This window comes from Octodon degus, unplaced genomic scaffold (assembly GCF_000260255.1).
Source record: "Octodon degus isolate 3935 unplaced genomic scaffold, OctDeg1.0 scaffold00016, whole genome shotgun sequence".
NCBI lineage: Eukaryota > Metazoa > Chordata > Mammalia > Rodentia > Octodontidae > Octodon > Octodon degus.
In genome coordinates, this window is record NW_004524592.1 from 4,149,562 (window position 1) to 4,160,169 (window position 10,608).

Here is a 10,608-nt window from a genome sequence, read left to right on the forward strand (position 1 = left end):
TTTTTTGTGCCAGTGATCAAACTCAGGATCTTGTGCTTGCCAGGCAAGCACTTACGCTGTGGAGCTATCTCCCAGCTGGTAGTGTGGTTTTGGAGTCACTGGATAATATGCTTGTTTAGGTCAGATTTTTAAGCATTTGGGGGTTTAACTCTAGAGAATAATCTCTGTATTTATTCTGAACTTTCCTTTATCATGGCCCTCAAATAGTCTCCAGCAAAATATAAACTTTTTTCCAGATCTTACAAGACAACTGTGGAGTTCAGTAGAACATTTTAAAGGTATATTGTAAATGTCTTCCATGGTTTCCTCTGTTTTCTAGGTCAGCAGTTTCTCCTCTTTTCTGATCTGAGCTTTTGTTGAAATAGTAGGATTGTTGGCAGGGTACTTCAGAAGTGTGAAAGATGCTGCAGCGCACGGAAGAAGGCAGCTGCATCGTATTAGGACACCACTGCCACTCTGCAAAGGGCTATCGCCCAGAATCTGTAGAGACTTCAACCATTACCTACTAGATTGTTCTTTTGTGGGAAAACAATACCATATAGCTGTGTACTGTTGAACCATAATCATAACCACACCCAAGCGAAGGACACTCACATATACCAGTAGGGAATAAGTGCAGGATTTTCTTTATTTCTTTGAACAGGCTTATTTCCTTTTTCTTTTTTGTTTTAGGAATTCAGGTGAATTTATCACCACATTTCAGTATTTACCTTTTTAATATCCCACAGTTTAGTTATATTTATTAACTTATAATAAACACCCACAAATCCACAGCCAATCTCAGAATGTTATTATAATTTATATAAAGAGAAATGTTCTTTTCTAGCCCTTTACCTGTCTTTCTCTTTTGGTTTCTATAGGGGGCGGCCACCATTTTAAATAGGTTTTTAAAAAATATGCAGTTAAATGAATTACAAATATGCTCCAATTCCACCTTGACTTTTCAGTTGTTAATGTCCATTTGTGTGATGTACTCTATTAGATTCAAAAAATTACATATGACAATATTTCTATTTTAATATGTACGCTCAGTAATATCCATAGTAATTTTATGTATATTTTTATATTTAGAAGCACACTTGTGACTATTTTGGCTCTATTGATGCATCCCCATTACATTAATAATCACAGTTTGAATTTTAAAGTTAATATCTAAGCTCACCTAGTTTTTACTTACACTTCATGCAGTCCCTCTCCTGCTGGTCAGCATAGCCCAAAGCTACTAGGATAATGGGTATTCTGTCACTCAATTACATTTCTGAGTGCAGTGTCATTTCTTATTCTGTGTATTTTTAAAACTAAGTCATCTGTATGGTGTTGCTCATGATAATGATTTTCTCAAATATGAGCACTTTGTTTTTGTCAGTTTTATAATGTTTGAGTGAAACACAGAACAGGGTTATTATAGAGAGAAACATGCAAATATATAAAAGAAACAACTAAAAGCACAGGTAAGAAAATATCTAACATAGTAAGTGCTACTGTAGCAAACATTTTCTTTGAACTTGAATTTCAAAAGGGTATTACAGATATAAATTTCTAAAATTCACACCTTAAATAATATTGTTATATATTAACAAGAAGATATAAATGATCTAGGTGATAATTCAGTTTTGTTATATTACAGCAGTCTGATGGAGTTGAATTTTCAAAATTAAAAATGATTATAATAAAAAAGAAAAAAAATGATTATAATAAGTTATTCCTAGGAAAGAGAATAATAGTGTATGAATAGGAGTACAATTAAAGTGTTAACTCCAAATAATTTTCTTATTGTAAAATTAATATTTTGGATGTTGTATTTAAAAGGGGCAGTGAATTTCTTTCATCATTTTACATTACCTAAAATTTTGATCCGCTTAAGTATAGTGCCTTGGTCTTTGAAGAGCTTTCTTATAGAAAAATATGGCTAAGAAATAAATGTATTTTATTGTTAAAGAAGGGATTAAAATTTTCGTTTAAAGATCAGAATCTTGGAGCCAGGTGTGATGGTGCACACCTCTACTCCAAGCACTCAGGAGGCTAAGAAAGGAGAAGCGCCACAAGTTCGAGGCCAGCCCGGGCTTGAAGTGAACTCAGGGCCAGCCTGAACTACAAAGTGGGACATTGTCTCACAAAGAAACAAGTGAGCAAACAAACAAATAAAGACTGGAACCTCAGGAAACAGAAAAATGGAATTGAAAGACACTCCAGTTTAGTAGCTAAGCAAAGGCAGCCTTGTTGATCGCAGAATAAATACGTCTAAGAAGATTCTGATTTGGAGAAGGTAGAGAGGTATATTTAACAGTGGAAGGAAAAATTCGAAGGACGACTTAAGCCACAGCATTTTGGCCCACATCTTGCCCCGGTGACTGTTATACCTCTGTTGACTCTTACTGTTTTCCTTGCCAGTCTTAGCAAGTTGCACTACTAGAATTGTGGGCTCGAGTTGTTGCTGGAGAGAGTGTGCAGCTCAGGAACACAGGGCTCTGCCTAATCCAATAACAGTTGCACCCTGATTCTAACTGATTCAGTTTTTGTATGTGGGAAAATTTGGCATTTAGTATTCTAAATACTGGGCAGATGAATAGTATTTTTCCAATTCATTGCAACTATATTAAAATGGAAAATGAAACTACTTCTGTTAAGGATAGCTACCAATATCTATAGAGGCTGATAAGATTTACTAGCTAGCAGTCTGCTGAGGCATTGCTCAAAGATAATGTGTTTCCTGTAACTACTTAGCAGGAGCACAGCGCCTGCTAATAGTGTATTGCCATTGTTCTCACTCTGCCGTGGTGGGTATGGAGACCACGCATAGTCTGTTATCAGTGTGTACATGGTGCTACCCAGCTGCTGGTGTACCTGGTAGGTAACTGGTGCTTCTATAACTTTCTCAGTGAAACTCAGTAAATTGCAAATTATACAAAGAATCCAGGGTCCCCTAGAGCATGCTATGGTTTATGTCTAGATGTCCCCACAGAGCCTCAGCCATTGAGTCTTTTACAGAGATGGCTGAATCTAGAAGTGTGATCAATTTGTGGTCCCCCAGTAGACTGGGATAGAAAGAGACATGTCTGGCTGGCTCTTCTTGCTTTCCTTGTCTTCCACTGCCATGGGCAGTGGCCCCTCAGCCGTGTGCCACACTGCCTTGGAGCCAGCCAATTATGGATTGAAACCTCGATAAACTGTAAGCTAATTAAACCTTTCTTCCTTTAACTTTGGATATTGAGTATTTTGTCTCAGCAATAAGAAAAGAAATTAAGTCAGAACACATAGCAAAAAAGAGACAATGTTTTAAATTTTCTGCTATTGAGCTTTAATTTTATGAAAAGCAAAGCAAAGTTTAAGTCAATGAATGTCAAAATCTTCTAAAACTATGATGTAAGACTACTGAAAAAATGTTTTTAAATTTTACATTTTGATTTCTTTTGACAAGAGTGTATTTATTAAACATAACTTTTTAAAAACTGGTTGTTCACAATTCACTTTAAAAGGATGTGGATTCTTCCCTATAGGCAGGTGGAGTTGGAATACCAGAGAGTGATACCAAAATTTCCCAATGATAGCAAAACTTATATAGTGAAGTGAAAGAAAAGATGGTGAATGAAATACCTCGAAATTATACTAAAGTCATGACAAAAATTAAAAGATTATAGCGAGAAAGAGAAGTAAACATTTCAGAATGATTTTAAACAGAAGGGTAGTATTTCCTAGAAATATTTCTAAAATGAGAAAATTAGTTTTTGATGAAAAGGTTAATCCTGAATTGTTTTATAATGATCATCTTACTCCTTAAGCTTGTACTCTCACATAAGTAGGAAGTAATGTGAAGACACAGTGTCTGGAAGCCCAACTGGGCTGGCCCATCATGCTGTTGGTTTGACTACTAACAGATTTATGTGCTATGTAAACAAGTGGGTATTTATTTTGCATGTAGGAAAATTAATATTGTGCAAATAATACATTTAAGAAGAATGAAAACTAATTACTACCATCATTTCATTTTTTAAATTTTTTTCCATAATTTTTCTGAGAAACAAATAGCAATGAGACAGTTTCAAACCAAATTGGTAGGACAGTTTCAATAATTAACACACTGCATACATTCTTCCTAGTGGTTAATTGCTGTACAAGATGCAGACATGATATCCTATTTACAAACACCATTAGAACAAATCCCTCTATTCATTAAGGGAATGTAACTATATATCTATCCTAACCACTTTGAATACACAGATACAAAATGGACATTCATCTGTATCCCCTTTTTTTGTTAAGTTCCATCATTTAAATATTATAGATTCCTTTTCATTTTAAGTCTATTCATTTTTGTCTTGTGCTTAACAGGAAGAACTAAAATGCCTTAATAATAAGGATATGTTTCCCACGGTGGAGGTTATTTTATGCAACAGTAGCAATTCCACCAGACTGATAGAAGTTAAGAACACAGATTTGGAAAGAGTTGAATGACTGCTGGATTCAATGATAATTTATTGTAGAAACCCCCTCAACATCCACATGGATGGACATTGGAACTATATATAACATTGGAACTGTATATATATATATATATAATTTTCTATGCCATACCACTTTCTCAAAAATCTCTAGTTGTGAAAATCCTACATAATTTAATATACAGCCTAGTTTTGTATTCTTTCTGTTTGTTTTTTGTTATCAGGAATAGAACTCAGGGCTTTGTGTCTACCAGGCAGGTGTGTGCCACGGAGCTATATCCCTGGCCCAGCTTTGAAACTTTCACCCACTGGTTTTGTTATCCTCTCAAACTATACATCTCTTGTCCTTCACAATCCTTCCTAAATATGTACGATGCATAAACTGTTACTTGTCTGAAAAGTACAACTTTACTTTTCTGAATTAACTATTCATTGTTAGTTCTAGTGAATTTTTTTAATTACAGTTCAGGATGGTAACTGATGTACCTCCATAAGTATCTTTGCAATTGGTTTTATCATTTACTTAAGGATTGTATTAAAATTATTTTAAACAAATTTTCTACAGCCCAACATAACGATTGATATACAAAATAAAAATTTTTGTAACATTCTAAAATAAATGCAGTGATTCCTATTTTGAGCATATCGAACTACAAATTATTGCATAGTGAGTGACAAAAGATAAATTAATCAATTTACAGACTAATAAGGTTTTCATTCACTTGAGTATTCCTTGGGTTCTGTTTATTTAATCTCCACTTACTCTCTGCTTTCCTCACTAAAGCAAACGTGCTATCATTACCCTCTGTCTACATCTAAGCAATTCCTGCTCAGACCTTTAAAAATATCCACTTATTTCATTGTTTCTTTTTCCCTTTCTGACATCCTACATCATGGATTCTAATTGTAGTTCCATCTGCTGTTCAAAGAGAAAATATTGGCAAGTCAAACCCAGACCACATCTTTGTGAGCCTTACTTTCAGATTTTCGTAATACTTAGTGTTACATGTAGTTCCATAGTTTTGTCTTCTCCAGTTAACTCATACAATCCCTGAAATTATCCCTGGAGTCCCATCCAGTTTGCCTCGTTAGTGAAGTCTTTCCAAGTAGAAAGAACAAGATACTCTTATGTTAAAAAGTTTTTGAGAAAATGGTAGTGTTGCTGACCTTCTTAAAGCCTAGGGAGGTAAAGAATATAGTTACAACACTAAAGAAACCAGAGGCGTACTGACATAGATGTGCAAAAGGTGAAAGATTTATATGATCTGAAGGGAAACCAGAGCATGACGTAGATGTGTAGACAATATAAAATGTATAAAATACAGAAGATAATGATGTGATTATTGCACAGAAGGGTAAGCAGAGAGGAAGAAGGGATTCATAAGAAAAGTATTTGAGCTGGATTTTAAGAGATGATCAGTACCTTACTCTTTGGATTACCTTAGGCTTTTATCAAATGCAATCTTTATTTATAAACTGTCTCTGTACTCAAATAATGCTTCTATTTGCTGTACTGTGAGTTCTGTGTATCTGTGTTACTCATCGAGTTTCATTACCAAGTGCATCTCGGCAGAGAAGCCATTGAATGTACTGAGGCATAAAAATTTAAGTCATCTCCAGAATTTGTCTCTTTCTGCTCTGCCTTTTCTTTCTTAGATTTTGAGAAAGCCCTCTTGACTTTCATTCTTTTCTGTATTACATTCTTCCTGCCATTTTCCTGAGGTATTTTTTCCACAAATCGATCTTATTTCATTCAAGAGGAGACATTTTCAAGTTATTGTTGTATCATTGAGACCTGGCTCCATAATTTCAGGGGCTGAGATTTCTATAGAGGAGCTGAAGACAGACCGTTGAGTGATTCACAATAAACCTGAATGGGGTTTAGTAAAAACAGATTTGTCTTTTCTTTCTTTCTTTTTTTTTAATAGGACTTCAGCTATCTATGTATGTATGTATGTATGTATGTATGTATGTATTTATTTGTTGTTGATACAGGGTCTCACTGCACAGTTCAGACTTGTAATGATCCTGTTGTCTCAGCCTCCCCAGTGCTGGGATTCCAGGGGTGGGCCACCACACCCGGTTCCACCACCCCCAGTTTTGGGCAGCATGGCGTGTGGTACAAGGGATCAAATTTGAGACTTTGCACTTGCCAGGCAGGTGCTTATGCTGCCGAGCTATCTCCTCAGCCCGCCACAAATAATAATAAAGCCAGTTCATTGCAAATCAGAAATCACTGTAAAGACAGTGAATATATTTCAAGTCAATTATTATAAGTAGGTAAAAGCTATGCCATCTTGCTTATTTTATAGTTTTTCTTATTTGAGGGAGCCTATGAAATAGGATAAAATACTAAGATATAAATGTTTTATATTAGCAGTGCTATAAAGTGAGACTGATGAATCTATAATTTTATAAAATTATACTTAGAATTTTATAAATTTTAATTTTGTTGGGGATATGTATGAGAACTTACAATGCTGAAGGTCTAAATAGTTCATCTGTTAAAATTGAATTTGAAAGCAAATGAAAGTTTTTTTCAATAAAGCATAGATGAACCTTATTTTAGTTAAAATTTGCTTATTCAGTAAAGAAAAGGAAAGAAAAGAAGAGAAAAGGAAAAGAAAAGAGGGGCTGGGAATATAGCTCAGTGGCACAGCATTTGTCTGATGAGTGCAAGGCTGTGAGTTTAATTCCTAATAAGAATTTAAAAAAAAAAAATGAAAACCAGAAAACCCACTCAAGAAAAAGAAAAGAAGAAAAAAGAACTTTTGGAAAACATCCAGCCACAGTAAAGAAGTTAAGAAAATACACTTTCTTTCCACGAGTGTCCTAAATAAGTTATTTCTAAATCTATTTGAAGAAAACTGTACATGTACGAGGTAATGCCATCTTCCCTCTTAGTGAATTACACACTCTCATCCTCATTAGATGATGGTGGACACAGCATAGGTTTCCTTTTTAACATTTGGGTCAGTAGTGGTACTTGAATCATATTCATGAAAAATAAAACGTATTTTACATACGTTGTTTTAGCAGATTTGTTTACAAATACTATCTACATTGATTCTTTTTTCTCTCTCTCTGCCCATGTCCAAATTTTCCTACAGACAAGTGGGAAAAATTTCATTTTCAAAAACAATAACACAAAAGTAAAATTTGATGTTTAGAATATTTTAACCCATTTTAATGGACTTAGACAATTTTACCTGATGCTTTAAGTAGTAATCCTTGAGTTCCTGCCCAAGTCCTTAATAAAATCAGTGACAATGAAAATACCTTTCATTGCAGTGTGACTACATGTGAAATATATTTGTTTCTTTTTTTGAATATATTTTAGTACAGGGTCTCACTGTGTAGATTGGACTTGTAGTTCTCCTCCTGTTTTGCCTCCCAAGCGCTGGGATTAAGGGCAGGGGCCACCATGCCACTCCCAGTCTCAGTTGCCCTCTTAGTGCACCCTGGGGGTAGGGTCAGCATGGCAAGCATGGGATTGAACTGTGGTCCCTGCGGGAAATATGTTTTAAATGAAAATTTCTGGGGTGTTACATTATGACTTGCAGATGAACTAGCAATTTAAGACTACATTATCTTTTTTTTTTCTTTTTTTACTTTCAAGTAACAAATTTGCTTTCTAGCCTTTTCATCTTGGTCATTACATTATTAAGCAGGGAGTAATATAATGGCTTTAGGCCTCTCTACTTCCTTGGTGAGCACAACTATTCCTTTATCTTTACAAATAGGTATCATAGTGATACAGGGAGAAAAACTGGTCTCAGGTGGGTGACCTCCAAACCATATAGGGAGCCTCCAAATGACTTAGAGAAAAACGATCTCTGGACCTGACCTGCACGAGTTTGTGTTCTCTAAAACTGAAGAATGAATTTTAGGAACAAACGGAGGTTATGAGCAGAATATATTTACTGAGAGAAAGAAAGCTCCTGTCTGGAGAGAGGGACAGGAAGGGGGGCCCGAGCGGGTATTTCCCCTGGAAGCTGTCTCTTCTAGGGATTCTTACAGTGTAAAACCATGCGGGGCTAAGGTGGAGAGAATGGGAACTCCCTTAGGTGGGCAGGAGGTGGGACAAAACTATGGTCAACCAATGGGATTGCAAGAACCATTGCTCAGGTAAAACTGATTAAATCCAGTATCAAATGGGAAAGCAGTCATGTAGCAAGTGGGCATGAATACGGAACAGGGTCTCTTCCTGTTGGGGGTTGGGCTAGTGACTCATTTGGGCTCTTTCAAGTTGATTGATACTATTTATGATATCAATCCCTAATGCCAATCCCTAGGGAAGTATGTAGCTGTGCTTCCTCTTTTTGTCTTGGTCTTCAGGTGTGGCCCATATGGGAGTGTCTGTCTCTTCCAAGTTGCAAAGTCACCTTGTCTTCCATCTTGTCTCCTTGAGGGCCTGGCCCTGTCTGACTGCCTATAATATTTCTGTCTAACTCAGCTGCCTGCAACAATAGCAGGACCAGGAGCCCAGCTCTGGAATAAGACAGGGTCACTTAGAGCAAGAGATGCACATATGAGGCAGTGGACCCTTTTAATTGTGTTAGTTAAGTCTCCATTTTCTCCTGTAAAATTCTTGGTTGTGGGTTTTTCAAGTTGAGCACTTAATGTTATTTCATTAGACAAATTGTGCTAAATTCTAGTACAATGACAAGAGCAAAATATATTTTTGATAAATGATAATTAGGAAAATCACAAATATAATTATTATAGTGTACAGTAGAAGGTTATCTTCATAGACAGTTTTTATTTTGTTCACTACAGATCCCCAGCACCAAGGGGAGTGTTTAGCAAATCTAAAGAGAGCAAAATGCACATATGCTGACTCATTGAACAAAATAATAGGTGAGTAAATTATTTTACTCCTAGGATAGTTTAGCTTAGGGGCTGAATTTTTTTCAGAATTGCTTATGGAGACTGTTAACAAGGACATGATGGGTACAGTTTTAGTAGGTTTTTTTTTTTAATTTTGCTTTCTTTTTTATTTCTAAGACAAAAAAATACAACAAACTTTCCAAACAAGATGATGGAGCAAAAATGATCAATATATTGCATATTATTATCTTGAAATTAGTTACTTACAAAGCAAAATATTGGCATTTAACTGTCTAAACAATATTAGTACAAACCTTTATTTTCAATAAGCTAAGAGAAATTAGTAGTATAACTATCTTTTTTTTTTTTTTTTGCTTTGCTGGAGATTGAACTCGAGACCTTGCACTTGCCAGGCAAGCGCTTATTCTACTGAGCTATCTCCCTGGTCCTAGTAGTATAACTATCTTAACTATATGTTTTACTTTTGTTTCCTTCTTTTCACCATTCCCTCATTCGAGTTTCTTATTGTGTTTGAAGTTTCTTTCCATCTCACAATAACTATTTTGCATTTTATACAGTCCTTCAGCTTCTCACATTAGGGAGACAATATGATGTTAACACATGTGCGTCTGGTTTATTTCACTTATGAGTATGGTCTCTTCATTTACCTGTAACAGTCTCCAGCTTAACCTTCTTTATGGCTGTGTAGTACTCCATTGCATAAAAATACCACATCTTTTTTATCCATTCTTCACTTGATGGGCATTTGGGATATTTCCAAGTTCTACATATTACAAATTGAGCTGCTAGGAACATAGTGCACACATAGGACTATGAAATAATGTTTTCAGTTCTTCTTGGATAATACACAGCAGGAGAATACCTGGATCAAGTGAGACCTCCAACCATAGCTTTTGAGGATACTCCACACTGATTTCCACAGTGATAACTCTGGTCTACATTCCCTCCAACAATGAAGGATGAATTGACTGTGCAAATTTCCAATATATTTATTATACAAAACATGTACATTCTGAAGGCCCCTTTAGTGCTACACGGTTGTACTTTTTCCCAGTAGTTTGAAATTGTGCAATTTTTTTCCCCACAGTTCCTCCAGTGTTTGATATTGTATGATTTCTTGACAGTCGTCGTTGTTCCTGGGGCAAGAAGGAATGTCAGTATTGTTTTAATTTACATCTCTCGAGTGACTAGTTGTGTTGAACATTGTTTTACATATTTATTTGCTACTTATATTTCTTCTTCTGAGAAGTTTGTATTCATGACAGATGCCCATTTTTGGATTGAATTTGGGATATCTGTTTTTTTTTTTTTTTTTTTT

The 10,608-nt window shown here is 35.4% G+C and overlaps 1 protein-coding gene across 4 annotated transcripts in view; it reads left to right on the forward strand.

The window, feature by feature from the left end:
- The window catches only part of Erbb4 (erb-b2 receptor tyrosine kinase 4), a 1,229,537-nt gene that overhangs the window by 140,453 nt on the left and 1,078,476 nt on the right, over positions 1–10,608 (forward strand). The window lies entirely within an intron of this gene.